The following is a 21,328-nucleotide window of genomic DNA, read 5'->3' as shown; positions in this document are numbered from 1 at the left end:
ATCTCATTTAACCCTTATGACAACCATAATCCATTTTACAGATGGGGAAATGGAGGCTTGAAGAAGAGTGTTTATAACTTATCTGAGGCCTCCCAGTGAATCAAGTGGTGGAGACAAAACTAAAATCCAGGTCTGCTCCCCTCCAAAGCCCACATTCTTAACCACTGTAATTACTGCCTGGCAAGAATTATGTCTATGAAGAGGATTATGACACTTTTAAATCAATGTGTCCTTGGAAATATTTAGTATCCACTATTAATGTTAATTGTGTTCCTTAATAATTGAGTTCCATGCATACTGCCCACATTTTAAACAACCTAAAAGAAAGAACCTGGTCCCATGAGTATAGACCTTGCAAATTGACATTTTCTGCTCTCTTTTGATTCCCCACTCCCATTTTAAGATTAGTGAAGCACTGGGACTTCCCTGGTGGCACAGTGGTTAAGACTCTGTGCTCCCAATGCAGGGGGCCCGGGTTTGATCCCTAGTCAGGGAACTAGATCCCACATGCATGCCGCAACTACGAGTTCGCATGCCACAACTAAGGAGCCCAAGTACCGCAACTAAGGAGCTGGTGAGCCGCAACTAAGGAGCCCACCTCCTGCAACTAAGAAGCCCACCTGCTGCAACTAAGACCCAACACAACCAAATAAAATAAATAAATAAATAAATAAATAAAAGTAGGAAACTTTCTAATGTACACATGTATATCTGCAAAAAAAAAAAATCTGTTTTCAAAAGACTCTTTAAAAAAGAAAAAAAGATTAGTGAAGCACTTTATGATTTTCAGAGAAGGGTATGCAGCAATATTTGCTAACTTTTAGTGGGGAAAGTGTGATCTGCTCCTTAAAAAGACATCTGTGTGTTGGGTTTCAGGGCAAGTTACCGAGTAGAATCTAACACTATGAAACAATGCCAAGAGAAAAGGAAGGAAAATGAAAAACTAAAGGAGCATCCCTACCCATTGTTCCAACTCTTCAAAAGTTTCTGAAAACATATGAGAAGCATTGTGCACAGACTCAGACGTCCGTGTGTCCAGCCATCAAAAGGGACTTGAAAACCAGCATCAACCATGAACGGATTCTCAGGAAGGTGAGTGTGTCCTCTCCTTCCCTTGTTCTTCCCTGAAATGAATTGATGAGGGTTTCCTCCCAAGGAACACGGGTCCTTAATCCCCTCAAGCCCAGAACTGGTGGTGTCACCCGCTCTGCGTTCCTGCTGCGTGCTGTCCAAAGCCTGACTCTGGCACCAAGGTCTGCTCAGCACTTCTCCTTCCATCCCCCTCCTCTCTCCCAATCTGCCCATCCCCGTCCTTCCAGCAGGTCTGCCTTGTCTCACACCATTTCACCTCTGGAACGGACAACCCACCCCTCCTCCCATTCCACGTCTGGAGAACCCAGCTCAAAAACACCACTTCTGTCATCATTGCAGGACCTCCCTCCCCAGCACTCCTGACCCCTCCAAAAGAATGTCTCCTTGCCTTGACAGCTGGCGTGTCCAGGCCATCAGGCCAGACTTGCACACACCCACGCCTCCATTCTCACTTGGAGTGAGAGCAGCAAACACATCATTTGAATTTCAGAAAAAAATCTGATGTCTTATCTTTGCTGAGATTAAATCTAGGGATTGGGTATAAGGGGCAAAGAAGAGAGGCCAGCAGTGAAGCTAAGTGGTTAACTCTTGGGACAGAGTACCTGACAGACCGGAAGGAGGAGACTGGCACCCAAAGACAGACTGTCCAGCTTTACAACTTTTCTATCACCAGCCCAGAAAGACAGTCTGTGTTTTAATAATCACATACCTACTGATTTCCTAAAATGCTGCGTTAAACAAGACAACAAATTAAACAAAATAATTAGATAGAGACAGGTGCTTTTAAAAATCATTGCTTTGGACTTTCCCTGGTGGCACAGTGGTTAAGAATCCGCCTGCCAATTCAGGGTACATGGGTTCGAGCCCTGGTCCGGGAAGATCCCACATGCTGCAGAACAGCTAAGCCCCTGAGCCACAACTACTGAGCCTGGGCTCTAGAGCCCGCGAGCCACAACTACTGAGCCCATGTGCCACAACTACTGAAGCCTGCCCGCTTAGAGCCCGTGCTCCACAACAAGAGAAGCCACCTCAATGAGAAGCCCATGCACCATGCTGAAGAGAGCCCCCGCTCGCCGCAACAAGAGAAAGCCCGCCCTCAGCAACGAAGACCCAACGCAGCCAAAAATAAATAAATAAAATAAAATAAATCATTGCTTTAACGTGACTTTCACACAAATCCATTACACCCATATTTTTCCTGAATGTGTTTGGGGGTGGAAGGGTGATTACATTGCACCCCACACAAAGAGACCCTCCTGGACTTCCTCTCTACCATCTCTCTCTTTCGCCTGAACTCCCACTTGCCGGGGCAGCTGCCCTCCTCCCTCTCTCCTCTGGTCCCTTTGGTCTCTCCCTCTCCACCTCTTCTACTCTCCTGTTCCCCACCTGCCCTCCTAGGTCTTTCTAATTCCTTCTTTTGCAGTTGCTTCTCTGGGCTCCCCCTGCACACACACATCTCCCAGCTCATCCCAATGGAGGAGCTTCCCAGAGTCATCCTTTTTGTGGTAAAATAATTACTAATTCATTTTTTTCCTATGTAGTTTTTATAATTAGGCTGCACTACTTAATCATAAGGGTTCGTCATAAATCTTGCTCAAGTTTATAACCTCGTCAGCAATGTTTTCCAAACATTTTAAATTACAATCACCATCAGAAATATAATTAACATCATGACCCAGTATATAAGTACTGGAGTGAATCAGTATGACCATAAGAGCTGTTTATGTTGAGTGGGTTGCTTTGGTTGGGTCTCCATTTTGATTTTGAATATCACTAAAATACAGGTCTCATGAGACAATTATTCCTTACAGCATAGTATACACTCAGATCATCTCCCTTCTTTTCTATTTCATTAAAGAAAGAAAAAACAAAAAAGGTGGTTACAATCCACTAAATTGATATCCCGACCCAAAGAGGGACAGTAACATGCTGGAAAAATCTCTGCCCTGTGGGACTCTTCATGGAGCTTTGCATACGGCAGGAACACCCTAAGTTTGTGTTGAATTATCACCCCAATGCACACTTGATCCACAGATAATACCTATTTTAAATGTTCTTAGGGTGTTGTCTAATGACAATATTCTTTCTCCATGTATTTTACGACCTCTCTTTATGGTGCCCACCTGTAGCTTTTTTCTTACATTCTAGTTTATACTTGTAAGACCTGATGACTCCCCGCCAAGCATCCTACCAATTTCCTTGGAACCTTTGCTCATGACAGCCCAGGATGAGTGTTACATGCTGGGGAGAGAGATCTGCATCTGCGGCTTTCAGCTGAGCAACCCAGAGATCGCCAGACTCTTGAGTCATGCGTTTTAAAAATAGCTCTGCAGTTAACCTTAAAATTGAATATAAGCATATTACATCATGTGTTCCAGCTATAATTTATTTGGTTGTTTTGGAAAAAAAAACAAGTATTTTTAATGAAATATTTCAAACATATAAAAGTGTAAAAAATCATAGAACTGACATCTATGTACTCACCCTCATGTAATATAGTTTTTAGGGAAGGAAAATTGCATATAATAGCTAAAGTGTCATCTTACTTCCTTTCCCTCATCTACTTCCCAGAGGTACCACTAGCCTAGAGTTGATGTGTATCAACCCCGTGCATGTTTTTATACTTTTTTGACATATGCATGTGTGTCTTTACTTACATACATGCAATTGTATGATGTGTATGATTTTGTGGCTTACTCTTTTACTTATGTTGTCAAGATTTCTCCATGCTTATTACTTTTGACTGTTATCATATCACACATAATCTTCATTCCTGAATGACAGTTTTGCTGGATATACACTTATAGATTAAATACTATTATTTTTTAAATTGAACTTCCATTACTGTGACTGAGAAGTCATGGACAGGACTTTACTTCTGGAAAGAGCAAATCAGATAATTCAGATCAATCCTTTTGCTGGGGGCAACAAGAAGCTACAATACACAATATGGGATATAAAGCAGCTTGATGCCTACTTCACATCATACCCCAGAATCAATTCCAGATGGATTATAAATTTAAGGCAAAACAATAAAGTTTCTAGAAGGTAATATAGGACAATACCATCATGACTCTGGGGTTGAGAAAAACTTCTCAAACAGGACCCAAAAAACACTAATTTTTCTAGTCTTTTGCCTTTTTGAAAATCCCTTATTTTATTTTATTTTATAATCTGTCTAATAGTTTCAATAATCTGAATTATTTTACAGTCTGATATTGCTGACTCTTGCTTCTTCTGGCTCTTACTTATGGTGACATTTCTTTGTATGTTTTTGTCAGTTGTTTTTGACAGTAAATTCATATTTCATGAAAAAAAATAGTTGTAGCAATTCCTTGAGCTCTGATTTGCAGATAGCTTTCTCCAGAGAGGATTTGTAGTTGTTTCTGCCACATACTCAGAGCTACATGAAATTCAATTCTTGACCTGAGGTTTCTTTGAGCCATCCAAGTGATGTTAATTCAGGGTGCAAACCTGTGCTAAGGCTAGTTTGTGAGTTCTCAGGGGTTGTGTTTTTTTCCATATACTCAGTATCAGTTTGAGATGGGCCATTTTCCCTGGGATCCTTTGAGGAAGGGAGAGTTGGGTTTATTTCTAGTTCATCCTTACTCTAAGGACATAGCACTATAATCCACTTTATGTTTTGGGCCGCACCTCTATGTAGGATTTCCTGTTGGACTCCTCACCTTGGGCCTAATCTCCTATCCCCTGGACTGTATGATCCATTACAATCAAAGCTCAAATCTGCTGTTTTAGTGATGCTCTCAAAAGGAAACCTGGCCTCAGTGCCCTCTAGGGTCCTACTTTCTCTCATGCATTGACCTTTGTGTATTCCTCACTAACCTGCCAGTCAATGAACACATTTTAAAAAGATATTTTTAAAACTCTTGGAAGAACGCATGCGGAAAAGCTTCATGATATTGGATTTGGCAATGATTTCTTGGATATGACACTAAGAGCACAGGCAACAAAAGAAAAACTAGACGATTGGACTATATCAAAATGAAAAACTTCTCTGCTTCAAAAGACACAATCAACCGAGTGAAAAGGGAGAAAATAATTGCAAATCATATATCTGATAGGGGCTGATATCCAGAATATATGAGTTCTTTAACTCATATAACTCAACAACAAAAAAAATAAGCAACCTGATTTAAAATGGTCAAAGGACTTGAATAGACATTCTCCAAAGAAGATATACAAATGACCAATAAGCGCATGAAAAGATGTTCAGCATCATTAATCATTAGAGAAATGCAAATCAAAACCACAATGAGATACCATCTCATGTCAACTAGGAGGGTTACTATCAAAAAAAGCAGAAAATAATATGTTGATAAAGACGTAGAGGAATTGGAACCCTTGTGCACTATTGGTGGAAATGTAAAATGGTGCAGCCACTATGGAAAATAGTATGGCGGTTCCGCAGAAAATTAAAAAGAGAACTACCCTATCATCACTATGTATCATCTGGGTACATACCCAAAAGAATTCAAAGAAGGGTCTCAAAGAGATATTTGTACATTCATGTTCATAGCAGCATTATGCACAAAAGCCAAAGATGGAGGCAACCCAAATATCTATTGCCAGACCAGTGGGTAAACAAAGTATGGTATATACGAGAATATTATTCAGCCTTAAACAGAAAGGAAATTCTGACACATGCTACAACGTGGATGAACCTTGAAGAACTCATGCTAAGTGAAATAAGTCAGAAACAAAAGGGTATTGTATCATTTCACTTATAGGAGGTACCCAGAGTAGCCAAATTCATAGAGACGGGAAGTAGAATGGCAGTTACCAGGGGCTGCAGGGATGGGAGAATGGGAGCTTTTGTTTAATGGGTACAGAGTTTCAGTCTTGCAAGATGAAAGAAGTTCTGGAGGTGGATGGTGGTGAGGCTTGCACAATAATGTGAATATACTTAATGCCAGTGAACTTTACCCTTAGAAATGATTAAGATGGTAAATTTTATATGTATTTGACCACAACTTAAAAATAAAATTTTAAAAAGATATTTTAAATATATAACCAGAATTTTTGGTTGTTTTGATTCAGATGGTTAGTCAGGGTACCCAGTCCATCCAAGCTGGAAACAGAAAGCTGTCCTTGAATGTTCACAGTGATCCTTAGCAGTTCCTTAAAATGTACCCTTCTCGGTAATCTGGAGGCTGCTGAGGAATTCTATCCGAGATGGCCGTGGTCTTGCCCACAGCAGTGCGGGTGCCCCAGGGAGCAGTGCTGGTGCCCCAGCGGGGGGACACTGCAAACCACTGGCTGAGATCTTCAGGACTTGGTCCAGAGTTTGTTTTGCACAGAGCAATGTTAGCATCAGCAGTGATGTGTCACATGGCCTCCTCTGTCAGAAACACAGCTTCAGAAATCTGATCCAGCACTCAAACTAGACTTTCTCTCATTAAAGAGGCCTCAGGCACCAGCTCCGTAGTTAAAGTTGCAAGGGCTTGTTTATGCTCAACTGAGGTATAATTTGGAATCCGTTGTTTTTTTTTTTTAAGATGACTAATGCAGCATTTTATTGACAATGGAAACCAACACATCAGTAAAACAGAACAGAAAGTTCGTAAACATACCTAATGACTATAAAGCAAACAGACAAACAAAACTAACACCTAATAAAGGTACTAAATCAGTTGGGTAAGAGTGGATTATTCAATAAGAGGCAGAATCTACAAAAGGAAAGTTAAATTTGACAGCATTATGAAAAATACTTCCACATAAAGCAATTCACAAATTAAAAAAACAAAATGCAAAGGCACAACAAAACAAAGCAGACGGAATATTTTTTGCAAAATAAATGACGTTTAGAAGATTTAGATCCTTATTCAGTACCTAGAATATAAGAAAAACAGAAAAATGTGCAAAGAATACAAATGGGCAATTAATGAAAAGAAAAGCAAGAGAAAGAAAGGGAGAAAGAAAGAAATACAAGCATAAATAAGTTTAAGAAAATTATTAACTTTACTACTAACCAAAGAAATACAAATTAAAATGTATTTTAATACAGCAGTTATTTTCACCCATAAAGTTTCCTTTTTTCTAAAATTAAGAGAGCTGGTGGTTGGCAAGATGAGGTTAAATACCACTCTAAGCTATTTGCAGAGAATTTAAATTGACTCAGCTTTTCTGGGTAGCTTTTTGTTTTACATCTTTATTGGAGTATAATTGCTTTCCAATGGTGTGTTAGTTTCTGCTTTATAACAAAGTGAATCAGTTATACATATACATATGTTCCCATATCTCTTCCCTCTTGCATCTCCCTCCCTCCCACCTTCCCTATCCCACCCCTCTAGGTGGTCACAAAGCACCGAGCTGATCTCCCTGTGCTATGCGGCTGCTTCCCACTAGCTATCTATTTTACGTTTGGTAGTGTATATATGTCCATGCCACTCTCTCTCTTTGTCACAGCTTACCCTTCCCCCTCCCCATGTCCTCAAGTCCATTCTCTCGTAGGTCTGTGTCTTTATTCCTGTCTTACCCCTAGTTTCTTCACGACATTTTTTTTCTTAAATTCCATACATATGTGTTAGCATACGGTATTTGTCTTTCTCTTTCTGACTTACTTCACTCTGTATGACAGACTCTAGGTCTATCCACCTCATTACAAATAGCTCAATTTCGTTTCTTTTTATGGCTGAGTAATATTCCATTGTATATATGTGCCACATCTTCTTTATCCATTCATCCGATGATGGGCACTTAGGTTGTTTCCTCTCCGGGCTATTGTAAATAGAGCTGCGATGAACATTTTGGTACATGACTCTTTTTGAATTATGGTTTTCTCAGGGTATATGCCCAGTAGTGGGATTGCTGGGTCATATGGTAGTTCTATTTGTAGTTTTTTAAGGAACCTCCATACTGTTCTCCATAGTGGCTGTACCCATTCACATTCCCACCAGCAGCGCAAGAGTGGAATCCTATCTCTGACCAACATGTCATTACCTCACAAAACCCTAAATCCTCCAAACCCCACCAAAGTCACTTTCAGGCTTAAATTCTGAACTGAGGGAATTCTCAGGTTGTGGTGATTCTAATTGCTAAAAGGTGGCCTTCCTGATTTGATACTCTCTGCTGTCAGGTAGGGATTTAACTGTCATTGCGATCCTTTGTTATCGCAAGAAATGACCTTGCCTTAGGCTTGTGCTTATATTGTGCTACAATATATCTTCTCTCATCATAAAGCTTGATGTTTCCCGTACAATTTTTCAATGAGTCTTCATTTTAAAGGGAAATGATTTTGTGTTCATGCCACTTTCTCCTTGGGTAATTAGAAAGTTATCTTAGGAGCCAAAATGTTGAGGTAATTAACATGAGTGACTTTGAAGTAACTTATAAAAACACAGAGCATATTTATCTTCATCGTGTCAGCACTTTTTACCCTGCGTTCTCAGGCTTTGCTTCTGGAATCGGAGAGGCGCAACCCCTGCCCGTTTACCACCGTCAAACGCATTGATTGCAAGATGGATCCGTGGTCTTTGGGGAGACTTGGGAGGGCTCTGCAGTTCAGCAGGTGCATTTTCTTGTCCTCGGTTACTGCAAGTAAGGTGGAACGCGGAGTTCCTTCAAGGCCCTTCCTGCTGTCAGCGGGGGGGAGGCAAAGGCAGGGGACGGAAATGTCCTGGTTCCTTGTGCTTCATCAAGTCATTGCTGAAAGGGGACACTGTGAAGCGTCCTTAGAGTTCATGTCCCTGAGTAAATGTTAGGGTTCTCAAAAAGAGTCGCTAGGGCTTCCCTGGTGGTGCAGTGGTTGAGAGTCTGCCTGCCGGTGCAGGGGACACGGGTTCGTGCCCCGGTCCGGGAAGATCCCACATGCCGCGGAGCGGCTGGGCCCGTGAGCCATGGCCGCTGAGCCTGTGCGTCGGGAGCCTGTGCTCCGCGACGGGAGAGGCCACAACAGTGAGAGGCCTGCGTACCGAAAAAAAAAAAAAGAGTCTCTAGTCATTCATTTATTCCTTCAACAAATATTTGTTGAAGGCCAGTTTGTACAAGGCACGGTGCTTGTTGCTAAGGAACATATAAATATATTTAAGGCAGTGCCACTGTCCAAGGGAGTCCTCGGTATAGTAGAGGGAGGAGACGTGCTCTTGATTATGTTTAGTGCAAGGAAGAAAGTCTGAATATCACAAAATATGTCCATATACATTTTAGTGGTAGTTTGGATAAGGGAAACCACGATTCCCTAGGTGATGGGTCAGTATTCACCAGGAGAGGAGGTGGGAGGAAGGGTAGTGATAATAACAATAATAACAATAACAGCTAATGGTTATTGAGTGTTTACTGTGTGCCAAGCACAGTGCATGGATTTTCTCATTTCTTCTCCCAACGATAAAGAGATGTTTACCATTACGTAGAGATGTATGATACATAATGATAGATATGTACCATTTCTAACCCTTGAGTATAGGTGAGGAAAGACTCAGGGGGATTAATTGGTTTGTTCAAGGCCATTCAGCTCTTAGGGATGGAGCCTAGATGTGAATTCAGGTGTCTGAATCAGAGCCCACCTCTGATCCATGCTACTAGATTGCTGGGGTCTATAATTTACCATCCATAAATAATTTCAAACTGCTTGTGTGATCTGGGGTAGGTCACGCGACTTCTCTGATCTATAATGAGATGATCTCTTCCACTTCCTAAGTCTATGATTCTGTGATTCTTCCCATGGAGTCAGGTGATGCCTTGTACTCAGGCGGCCAGTGGGCTGTGAAGTGCAAGAGATGAGTCATGCCTGAGAAGTGGTATCACAATGACACCAAGGCCCCATTAAAGGACTAGGATCTTATTAGGGCCCTGGTGGTGACAGTGGACAAGTCCATCAGCAAGAGCTGGGGGGACAGTGGACAAGTCCATCAGCAAGAGCTGGGGGGAGCCAGTGTTCTGTGGAGGTTCTCCAGCTTTCTGAATTGCTGGGAGGAGCCATAGTCAGGGTCTCCTAACACAGGGCCACAGAAGGTCAGGCTCCTTGGGATACCATGCAGTGATGCAGCACTGGCCACGGGGGTCTCCCCAGCTCCCCACCTGGGCCAGGCAGACCCAGCCCCACTGCTAAGAGACCCCTCTAGACTCCAGTTCCTGTGCTGGACCCAAAGATCTGCACTGGGGAGAAGAAAGAAGCAATTTCCATCTTCAGGAAACAGCTTACTTTAACCGTCAGTGGAAATCCTGCTGCTGCTAAGACACCTAGATTTGTCAGGGTTGAGTAGGTGGGGTCAGCACCGGGACCTCAACACTGGTCAGATTGCAGGTTACCAGCCTCTGGGGATTGGAGTCCCTTCCTCACTGTCTTCCCTGATAGGCTGTGAAGTCCAGCAGGGAGGATACCCCTCCTTCTTATACACAGCTGCATCCCCACAGCCGCCATGGTAGCTGGCCCTCAATAATTACTCACTGAATGAATTAATAAATTTTCAAAGTTATTTCTGTTAATACTACTCACTTCATTTTAAAGTTCAAGCCTTGACAGTCCAAATTCCCTGAAGATGTCCCGTTACCTCATTGGTCCTCAATTTATTGACCTAATACCCACCTACCCCTAGAGGCTGTTGCCGGCATGAATGAGCTGACGGGTGTTCACTTTGCAGACTCTAGTGACTGTGCAATACAAGGCAAGGAGCACCTCAGGGCCAAGGAGGGCCAAGAGGTTGAACTTTCTTGAACCTACCCTGGACATGGCTTCAAAGACTTCTCCTTACAGGGTCCTAGTACCACTGGGTCTTCCCTGCCTCCTTGGTCCCTGCCAGCTGGGCCACCTCTCCTGTCTTCAGGATTCACAGCTTGCTCTCTGTCTGCTCCCTGAATGGGTACTTCAAACAGTCCTCCACTCGCTTTGCCCGGGAGGTAGACTCTGGTTCCCCCTCCTCCACACACAGGCTGCCCCCCCAAATCATCCCAGCCCACCCCACCCCCAGCCCTGGAATCCCAAACTGAGGACCAGCAAAAGTGCCTCTAACTGCCCTGGGGAGTGCCTTAAAATTAATAATCTAATAGTGACATAGTTTTAAAAGTTACTTACTTGCTCCTATCATTTTTTTCTTTTTTTTAGATTTGGAAATGAAGAAATTGAGAGTATTTTCTCAGGCCTGGAGAACAATCAAAGGCTTCAAGGCCTTAGTCTGTGCTACTGTGGTCTAGGGCCACAGAGCGGGTCGAGGCTGGGCTCTGTCATACGCCAGAGTGCCATTTGGTGAGAGGGTCCCCTGCTCCCCCTCCTACAACTTGGCACTGTTCTGTCTTGACTTATATAACTAGTTACTTACAGAGCCTACTAGCCCATGAGTTCCTTTGACTTTTTTGTTATGATGTTTTTAGTCATCTTCTTCCCCTCCAGTTATTTTGTTCTCCTTTTCTTAATTATAATAGAAAGGTCCTTTAGTTACATTTGAGAATCAAGGATGTCATGCTAAATGCATATTTTGGCCAGTTGATGTGGCTACTAGGTCCATTTTTTATGACGTGGTCTATTATTATGATTATTTATTATTTTGTAACTAGGTCTATTATTTTATGAGGTGAAGACCCAAATCCCAGTTTGAGAAAGTGGAAAGAACAGAAAATGAACAGTGTATTTCACCCCTTCCCCAGTGAGCTGCACCTTAATGGCAATCACTTGCAGTGTTCTGGAGCTCTGGGTCTCCTCTGACCCCTAGCAGAGTATGCAGAGATGCAGGGGAAAGACCAGCCAACAACTTCCTCACCAGACTCCAGGAATCCCCCTCAGGTGCTCCAAGGTAAGCAGTGGGAACTTGGTGCTAAACTCTGTTGGGGCCATTTGAAAGAAGGAACATTTGCTTTGCAATTAAAAGTGACCTCTCCAGTGATCAGTGGAGATTCCTCTTCCTGAGAATGTGTGGGAGCAGAATAAAAGACCCCCAAAGATGTCTTTGTCCTAATCTTCAGACCTTGTGACTATGTTACCTCACATGGTAAAAGGATTGTTATAAGAGGGAGGCCGGAGGGTCAGAGTCAGAGAGAAGGAGATGGGACAGTGGAAGGAGACCTTGGAGTGAAGTGGGGAAGGGGCCATAAGCCAAGGAATGTAGGCAGCCTCTAGGAGCTGGAAAGGTCAAGGAAACTAATTCTTCCCCAGAGCCTCCAAAAGGAACGCAGGTCCACTGATGCCTTCACTTTTGCCTATAAGACCCATTTCAGACTCTGACCCCCAGAACTGTAAGGTAATACACTTGTATTGTTTTAAGCCACTGAGTTTGTGGTCATTTGTTACTACAGCAATAGGAAACTAGTACAGCATGTTAATCAGCACTCTTTCAGTTAAAAGTGAAAGCAACTCAAACAGAACTAAAGATAAATAGGGATTTATTGGCTCACATAACTGAGACGTCCACAGGTGGAGCTGTCTCAGAGATGGCTGAATTTAGGAGCTCAAACCATGTCATCAGGAAACCCCGAGTTTGCTGCCCGTGACTCTACTTCCCTTCCCAGGGTTGGCCTTCCCTCCCAGGGCAGACAGGCTTCCTCCAAGCAGGAACAGCAGTTGACATGTCCGCCAGCAGTCCCAGAGCTATATCATCATTACTTGTAATCACCCAGAAAGTGTGAACCTCTTTCTTCCGGTAACTGTGGGTCAAATCCCATTGGAAGGCTCTAATTGGCTCTCCTTGGGTCACAGATCTACCTCTTGGACCAATCCCTACAGTCCAGGTCATGGTAAACCATGATTGGCCAGGACTGATCACACACCCCATGGGGGTGGAGTGAAACACTGTGACGGGCAGCACTACCAGAATCACAGGAATTCCAGCGGGGAAGTGGCAGTCCCCCTCAAAGAAGTAGACAGATGAAGAGGACAATGCAGGACAGATGAGAACAAAAGCTGCTTACTTCCCCATAAAAGGGTTATCATTTGTGTTAATAGATCCCAAGTACACATATTCATGACACATTTTAAAGCTGACTACTATTTTTTTGCGGTACGCGGGCCTCTCACTGTTGTGGCCTCTCCCGTTGCGGAGCACAGGCTCCGGACGTGCAGGCTCCGGACGCGCAGGCTCCGGACGCGCAGGCTCAGCGGCCATGGCTCACGGGCCCAGCCGCTCCGCGGCATGTGGGATCTTCCCGGACTGGGGCATGAACCCGCGTTCCCTGCATCGGCAGGTGGACTCTCAACCACTGCGCCACCAGGGAAGCCCTAAAGCTGACTACTTTTAATCATTGGTAACAGTAAATTGTAGCAAGTTAGTAGCATAGACTTAGAGTCAGACCTGGGTTCAAATCCTACTCCAGCTGTGCGTGACTCTGGGCAAATTGTCAAATTGATCTAACTTCAGTTTCTTCAGCTACAAAATAAACATAATGATAACTACCCCCCTGGTGTTTAGTGCAGATTAAATGATATAATGTAAAGCAGTTAGCACATGCCTTACACACTGTAAGTCCTTGAGGGATGTTAATTATCATCATCACTGTCATCGTTATCATTACAGCAAAAACAACCCTTTCCCAGCTTGAAGCATATTGGTGAACACGACCACTCTACTTGCTGGAAAAAAGTGGAGATAAACAGCTAAGTCTAGCATACAGCATGGTGACCATAGTTAACAATGCTCTAGTGCATATTTGAAAGTTGTTAAGAGAGTAGATCTTAAAAGTTCTCATCACGGGGGAAAAAAATATCTGTGACTATGTATGGTGATGGATGTTAACTAGACTTATTGTAGTGATCGTTTCACAATGGATACAAATATCGAATCATTACGTTGTACACCTGAAACAAATGTTATATGTCAATTAGATCTCAGTGAAAATTACTGAAATACAATTATTCTCCGACCCTTTTGCTGTATCCTCACATGGCCTTTCCTAGCTGTATGCACCCGGATAGAGAGAGTGAGCTCTCTGGTGTCTAATAAGAACACTATCCTAGCTGATCAGGGCCCCACCCTTACGATCTCATTTAATCTTAAGTACCTCCGTAGAGGCCCCATCTCCAAATACAGCCATACGGGGGGTTCAAACCAGTTTGTTTCAAGGCAGAGTTGTAAAGGTCAGGGACCAGGGAGCTCCAGGGGTCTGGCAGGATGCGCTACAGCATGGGTTGCTGGGGGTCAGTGCTGGATTTCTTGGCTCAAGAAGCACGTTTGAGGGTGGCAAAGTCCAGCCGGCGGGGCTTTGGTCCCACACCCCCTGGGGCCAGGTGAGGGCTGGCAAGATACCGTAATCATTTTTATTGCCTCATATGCCTCTTCTTTTCATTTATGGCTAATCCTGCTGGCATAGAAGTGAAATCAAGATGGGAAAACTAATTTGCCTGAGCAGAGGTCTATCAATCCAGTTCTGAAATAGAAGGCACTTTTACTCTGTGCTGGTGTGTATGTTACTGTTATGGACTGAACGTTTGTGTCATCCCCACCCCCCCTGCCAAATTCATAGGTTGAAGTCTTCACCCCCAAAGTGATGATATTAGGAGGCGTAGGCCTTTGGAAGGTGATTAGATCATGAAGGTGGAGCCCTCATGAACAGGATTAGTGCCCTTATAAAAGAGACCCCAGAGAGTTCCCTCACCCCTTCCACCATGTGGGGTTATAGCAAGAAGACGGCCATCTATGAACCAGGAAGCGGGCTCTCACCAGACACTGAATCTGCTGGTACCTGGATTTTGGACTTCCCAGCCTCCAGAACTGTGAGGAATAAATGTTTGTTGTTTATAAGCCACCCAGTCTATTGTGTCTTGTTATAGCAGCCCAAACACACTAAGAAAAAGAGTACACACAAACTTCCCAGTGGCTATGTTTGAGGGGGTGTGGATGGTTTTTTTAAATGTCCAGATTCTCACCTTCCATAATGACCCAGTATCTGTGGTTAATATCCTTGGTCACAATCATCATTCTATTTGGCAAACAAAGGTATGCTTCTCTCCCATCCAGTATCTGATCAGAATATCTCCTCTAGGGAGCAAAAACAAAGAGACAATTCAAAATATGAATATAAGCTTTAAGAAAATGAATGGCTCTAATAACTCAGTGACAAATCAATTTATACACATCGTGTGGCTTCCAATTTTTGCTTTTAACAGAATTGAAGGAGGACTTAAGTTATCAACGGACAGATCATTAAAAAAGATTTTTTTGATCAACGACTATATTAATTTTTAGTCTGTAACTCAGGAGTTCAAAGAATTGAATAATACTGCTGTGATAAAACTCCTTCTAAGATTTATTTGAATTTTAGATGAGAAACAAATAATGTATTATAAGTATGTTCCATGCAATGTTTAGGATACACTTAAAATAATTATTCTTGTTTATCTGACATTAAATTGAACTGGGTGTCCTCTATTTGGGGGACGAGGGAGATTAGGTCTGGCATTATTCCATTGCCATCCACCTGAACAAGATTTCTCAGCAGTTCCAACTATAACAATGAAAAATAGAAAAAACATTGATGCTGAAGCCTGCCTCATTTTAGCAGTAATATTCTTTGATGAATACATGAATTAATTATAAAAACAAATAAATAAAACAGCACCATCCATCTCTTTGGGCAAGGCAGTCAATAAAATTTGTTTTGTGTTTAATTAGGATTTATCAAAATATATAAAATACATATGTTGTATTAATCAATTGCATACTTCTAAATAATAACTATAGAAGAATTTTTAATACTTTAGAGGTTTATGAGCCCAAGAAATCTTTAAAATTTAAATATTTGTAAATGAAGCATTTTTATTACAGAGAAGTATTACAGGATGGCCTATAAATGACTTTCAAATATAAAATTCTGCAGAGTTAGTAAAATGGAAATAACAGTAAAAACACAGGGAAAAAAAGGAATCATGTAAAACTTTCAATCACTCAAAAAGAACTGCTCATGTTTTGAGCTGTTTGGGATTTTTTAATGCATGATGATGGGTATCAAAGTGCTTGGAATTCAGATTCCATCTGATATACTTAAAAGAATGGTATAACAGACTTCATTTTTATTGTTTTAAATTTATTTATTTTATTGAAGTAGAGCTGATTTACAATGTGTTAGTTTCAGGTGTACAACAAAGTGATTCAGTTACACATATACCTATTTTTTCCAGATTCTTTCCCCTTATAGGTTATTATAAAGTATTGAGTAGAGCTCCCTGTGCTATACAGTAGGTCCTTGTTGGTTATCTATTTATATATAGTAGTGTGTATATGTTAATCCCAAACTCCTCCCCCGTTCCCAGATTTAACTTTTAAACATCAACATTTTCTACATGCTAGAAATTTCACTGTTTGAAATTTTAAAAAGCTTACGATGAACAAGTTTAGATACCAGACTAAAAATGCAAGAGATTGTACATAGCTTTTCCATATTCCTCTAGGGTGTTATGAGGGCAAAAATGTTCTGAGGCCAATGCTCCGTAAGGCCCGGATGTTTGGTTTCCTCTCTGTTCTGTGAGCTGCCCCAGGCCTCCTAGTAAATTTTCCTTGCCAGAGGTGGGCACAGAAGCCTTCTGTTGCCCACAGTCAAAGAGGCACGAATGCCAACGACAAGTCTGTTTCCTTAATCGCTCGTTATAATGTGTAAAATGCAATCGGTAACAACGCTCTTTCCTTCCTTCCTTCCTTCATACGTGTGTGTGTGCACCTGTGTCTTTCCTTACACACATTAGAGCATAAAACTACGATCCCTGCCCAAGGAGGGGCTGGGAATGCCGTGTATGTGTGTGCCTAGATGTGTGTCAAGGATGGGGGAATCAGACAATTTTTAAAAGGCATAAGAAATATAGAGCCACTATAGTTTATTAGAAGATGATAACTGCTATGGAAAAATGAAAAAAATCAAGCAAGATAAGCACGTTTGGGAATCTGGTGTAGGAAAAGATGGTTGTGGTGTGAACTTATTTTATTTTTCCCCCAAATCCAAATAGCTTTCTTGTTTGCTCACTTTCTTATTAACACACACACACACACACACACACACACACACACACTTTCATGAGCAAATGTAACCAATACTGAAAATTCTTAGGAGTGGAATTATAGGGCCAAAAGGCATGTAAATTTAGAATGACTTTAAATAGATGTTTGGGTGGCATTTGTGCCACAGAAGGTGAGGGAGTGAGCCTGCGGATAAATGGGGAGCATTCCAGGAATGCCCCAGGGCTTTGCACAAGGAGCAGCAGGTGCCTGGCCAATAACAGGGGCCAGGGGGTCACAGGCCTCCTTAGCTAGGAAGGCGCAGAGGAATCAGGACTTAGTTGGGACTTAGGTTTGAGAAGGACCCTCAATCTGCGTAGCAAACGGATTGGGTGTGGGTGGAAGGCACAGAGATCTTTTGGGAGGCCGTTGTCATCCAGATGAGAAGTGGTGGTGAGAGGTGAGAGGCTTCCACCCAGGTGAGACTAGGGCAGCAGCAGAGGAGGTTCTCCATCTACACTGTGTCCTGATGGATGGGATGTGGGGTGCAAGAGAAAGGAGAAGAAGGGTCCAGAAAGACTCCAGTGTGATAACGCACCAATATGTATTTTTAAACGTGCCAAAAATGTGTTCCCCTCTGCTACGTTCTTACTAATTCCCAAGATTGGAGCCACTTTTATAGAGGGCAGCTGTGGAGCAGAAAGAAGGATTTACACAAGGCCCTGCAGGATGATTCTTGGAGCCCTGCTTGGTTGCACAGTCTCCTCAAGCCTTTTAGAGGAGAAACATGAAAAAGACAGGACTGAAGTGAAGTCAGTGGGTCAGAGAATTCTCTTTTATGAGAAATACCTCTGTCCAAAGTGTACATAAAGTGAAGGCAATAACCTATATTAAAGTGTGTCAAAAATCCATTCATGCGGACTTCCCTGGCGGTCCAGCGGTTGAGACTCCGCACTTCCACTACAGGGGGCACGGGTTCGATCCCTGGTTGGGGAACCAAGATCGCATGCTGCACAGTGCAGCTGAAAACAAAAAAAATCCAATCATGCAACTTTGAATTAGCTTTTTTTAATCTTTTTTATTTTTCCATACAGCCAGACAGAGAGGAAGTACAACCTTGAACCAGATTACAGAGTCATCTGGAGCTGTAACAGTGAAAACTACTTCAGGGAAAAAGAAGAGAAAAAAAGGTATTTTTGTGATTGTTTCAACTATTCCTCCCACTTCCTTCATCTTGTAAATCACTTCCTCCTTTCATAGGCTGTGTGTTCCCCTTACTAAAGAAATTACCCCAAACAGAGAGAAAAACTCAAGGGGAGAAAAAGAAGACTCATCTGATGGCTTCATATAAACCAAATATAGAACAGCTTAGCCATACCCACCAGAAGAATACATCTTTGGCACATTCAACAGGGCCAGAAAACAATTATGGAAATATCTCTGCAATAAACAGCCAGCAGGACCTGATAAATTCAGCTTGGAAACTTTTCTCCTATGCTTATTCCATAGAAGCAGAAATGGAGTCATTCAGAGGGAACTTGAAGAAGTCACCAGCTCCATGACCTCTGAGCAGGATTAAACTAAGTGAGAAGCTGTCCAAGTGTTAAAGTTTTGTAGGGAACCAGGATTCTGTTCCCAGCACTTGCCCTGATGCCTCGGTTTCAGCATCCTGTTCTGCAAGTCCAGCACTTGTGCTCACAGCTTCCTAAATTCCACTCCAGCTTTAACATTTTGAAGTTATGAAGAGACAGCACAAGATGATCAATCACTGAGTGTGTCAGCAGCACAGTCTTTGGGAAACTCCTTGTGGAAGCTAACCTAAATTTCTGTTATTCTGTTTTAGTCCACTTCAGTTTGTTTGTTTGTTTGTTTCGTTCTGGTGCTCTTGTTGGTTTCTTTCATTTTTGTTTTGTTTTTAATAGTTTGTGGAAGGCAACAGGCCCTTATAATGAAGCTCTTCACCCTTTGGCTTTCTCTTCCTCAATTTTAATCTCTTCTTGTGTGGTCTTTTTTCTGTCCTTGAATTATCCTTGCATCTTTTCCGTGAAATCTCACTGAATTCAAAAACTACAATTTTATGATCTAAAAAGCCAGATGGGGCTTCCCTGGTGGCACAGTGGTTGAGAGTCCGCCTGCCGATGCAGGGGACGCGGGTTCGTGCCCCAGTCTGGGAAGATCCCACATGCCACGGAGCAGCTGGGCCCGTGAGCCGTGGCCACTGAGCCTGCGCATCCGGAGCCTGTGCTCCGCAACGGGAGAGGCCACAGCAGTGAGAGGCCCACGTACCGCAAAAAAAAATAAAAATAAAAACAAAATGCCAGATGAAAAGGTAAAGTGAGAACATTTATCAGACCCTGGCTCTGTTGTCTGATGTAAATATAGTCTTTCTGCTGGATAGTGCTAGTAGATTTTGGAAAATCTACTAAAGGGAGAAGGAGGAAGGTTGTGGGGGGGGGAGCACCATGCTAGGTCATCATTTGTGTTAGACAGTTACCATCCGGGAATATTTTCAACCAAGGATGCTTTCAGAGGAGTTGGTTGGGGTTCCTCTGGGGACAAGGAGAATCAGTGTCTCCAAGACAGGTAGCCATAGAGAGGACAGTCCTTACACTGCGCCAGATGACATGTGAGGGGAGAGGACTGCTGGGCCACTCAGTCTAACTCTGCATCTAGACTTTACAGAAAGTGGTAGCAGGGACAAAGACGAGGCATATGCGTCATGCTGTGCAGTCAAGTTGGCACTGCAGAAAGACCAAAAGGACAAAATCTATCTGGGAACTTCAAGGCTTCCCAAGGTTCGAGAGAGTCTCTGACCACTTCCATTTGTTGAGCTACTTGAGCTAAAATTATTTTTTCAGTTAATTAATAGCAAAGGTTTAAAAATGCATAATGTTTGAAGTCTTTATATTTAACAAGCAAACTCTTCTAACACACATAAAAACACAGAGAATACCTGCCTGACCTCATTAGGCAATGACACCAGGGTCTGAATGTGAGTCCTTCATGAATGTGACGCCTCCTGTGCACCAGCCCTCACTCGAGCCCCCCAGACCGCCACCCTTAAGTAGGCCCTGAGATGTTAAACCCTTACGGAAGGTGAATAGTTTGAGGAAAAAGTTTTTTTTTTAAAGCAATACTATTAGTTATCCTTTAGCTTTTAAATAATAGCTATGTTAAGGCCCAGGTCACAATAGCAACCTTTCAGTTACTAAAACCTGACCCGAAAGTACCAAACTTGCTTCTTCTGACCTTCATGAACTAGCTGTATACAGTCTCCTGCCAGGCCCCCTGGGGAGTCCAGTATCTTACAGTTTTCCAGGCTCTATGTCATTCTTTCAGTCAACACTAATGGAATTAAATGTCCTCAGGGCCATTTTGGGCTGGTATGTGAGGGATGTAGCGAGAGAGATCCCCGGTCTCTGCCCCAGGGAACTATCTTCCGGTCACTGCAGCTGTCTCAACAGAAGATGGTTATCAGGTGCCAGCTCTGTGTGGGGCACAAGGTGTGCTCTTGCCTTTTAGGGGTGTATTAGTTTCCCAGGGCTGCCATAGCAAAGTACCACAGACTGGGTGGCTAAAACGACAGAAATGTAGTATCTCACAGTTCTGGAGCCTGAAAATCCAGATCAAGATGTTGGCAGAGTTGGTTCCTTCTGGAGGCTTTGAGGGAGAACCTGTTCCATGCCTCTCTCATGGCTTCTGCTGGATTAATGGCCATCTTTGGTGTTCCCTGGCTTGTAGATGCCTCACCCCAGGCTTTGCCTCATGTTCCGTTGGCGTTCTCCCTGTGTGTATCTGTGTCCAAATTTCTCCTTTTTATAAGGACATCAGTCATACTGGATTCGGGGCCCACTGTACTCTAGTATGACCTCATCTCAACTAATTATATCCGCCATGACCCTATTTCCAAATAAGATCACTTTCTGAGGAACTGGGGGTTAGGACTTCAGCATATGAATTTGGGGAAGAGACACAATTCAATTCATAACAAAAGGACTCAGAATGTAGTTTTGAGACAGGATAGACACCTAGGAAATGAAAAATCACACAAGGCAGCATCTGCCAAGGGCCAGATATGGACACTGGGTTCAGAGGGCATTTTCCCCAGAGATGGAACTGGAGAGAAGGCTTTGTGAACGAGCTAGGAGCTAACCTGATGTGGAAAGAAAGCACTTATATGGAGAAAGATTTCAGTGAGGAAGAAAGGCCTGAATGCAAGCCACAGAGGAGTTGAATAGACATTTCTCCAAAGAAGACATACAGATGGCCAACAGGCACATGAAAAGATGCTCAACATCACTAATTATTAGGGAAATGCACATCAAAACCACAATGAGATATCACCTCACACCTGTTAGAATGGCTATTAT

General features: G+C 42.8%; 1 pseudogene across 1 annotated transcript in view; it reads left to right on the top strand.

The window, feature by feature from the left end:
- The first annotated feature begins 912 nt into the window (after positions 1-912).
- Positions 913-21,328, top strand: part of LOC307187083 — a 34,057-nt pseudogene continuing 13,641 nt past the window's right edge. Inside the window, exons 1-5 of the transcript in view lie at positions 913-1,092; positions 3,241-3,393; positions 8,502-8,649; positions 11,153-11,293; positions 11,692-11,837. The product of the transcript in view is annotated as an uncharacterized misc_RNA (transcript). The remainder of the gene's footprint in view (positions 1,093-3,240; positions 3,394-8,501; positions 8,650-11,152; positions 11,294-11,691; positions 11,838-21,328) is intronic.

The sequence above is a fragment of the Stenella coeruleoalba genome (assembly GCF_951394435.1).
Source record: "Stenella coeruleoalba genome assembly, chromosome: 5".
Classification (NCBI taxonomy): Eukaryota; Metazoa; Chordata; class Mammalia; order Artiodactyla; family Delphinidae; genus Stenella; species Stenella coeruleoalba.
The sequence above is the reverse complement of the archived record's forward strand: the minus strand, read 5'-3'. Positions and strand labels throughout refer to the sequence as shown.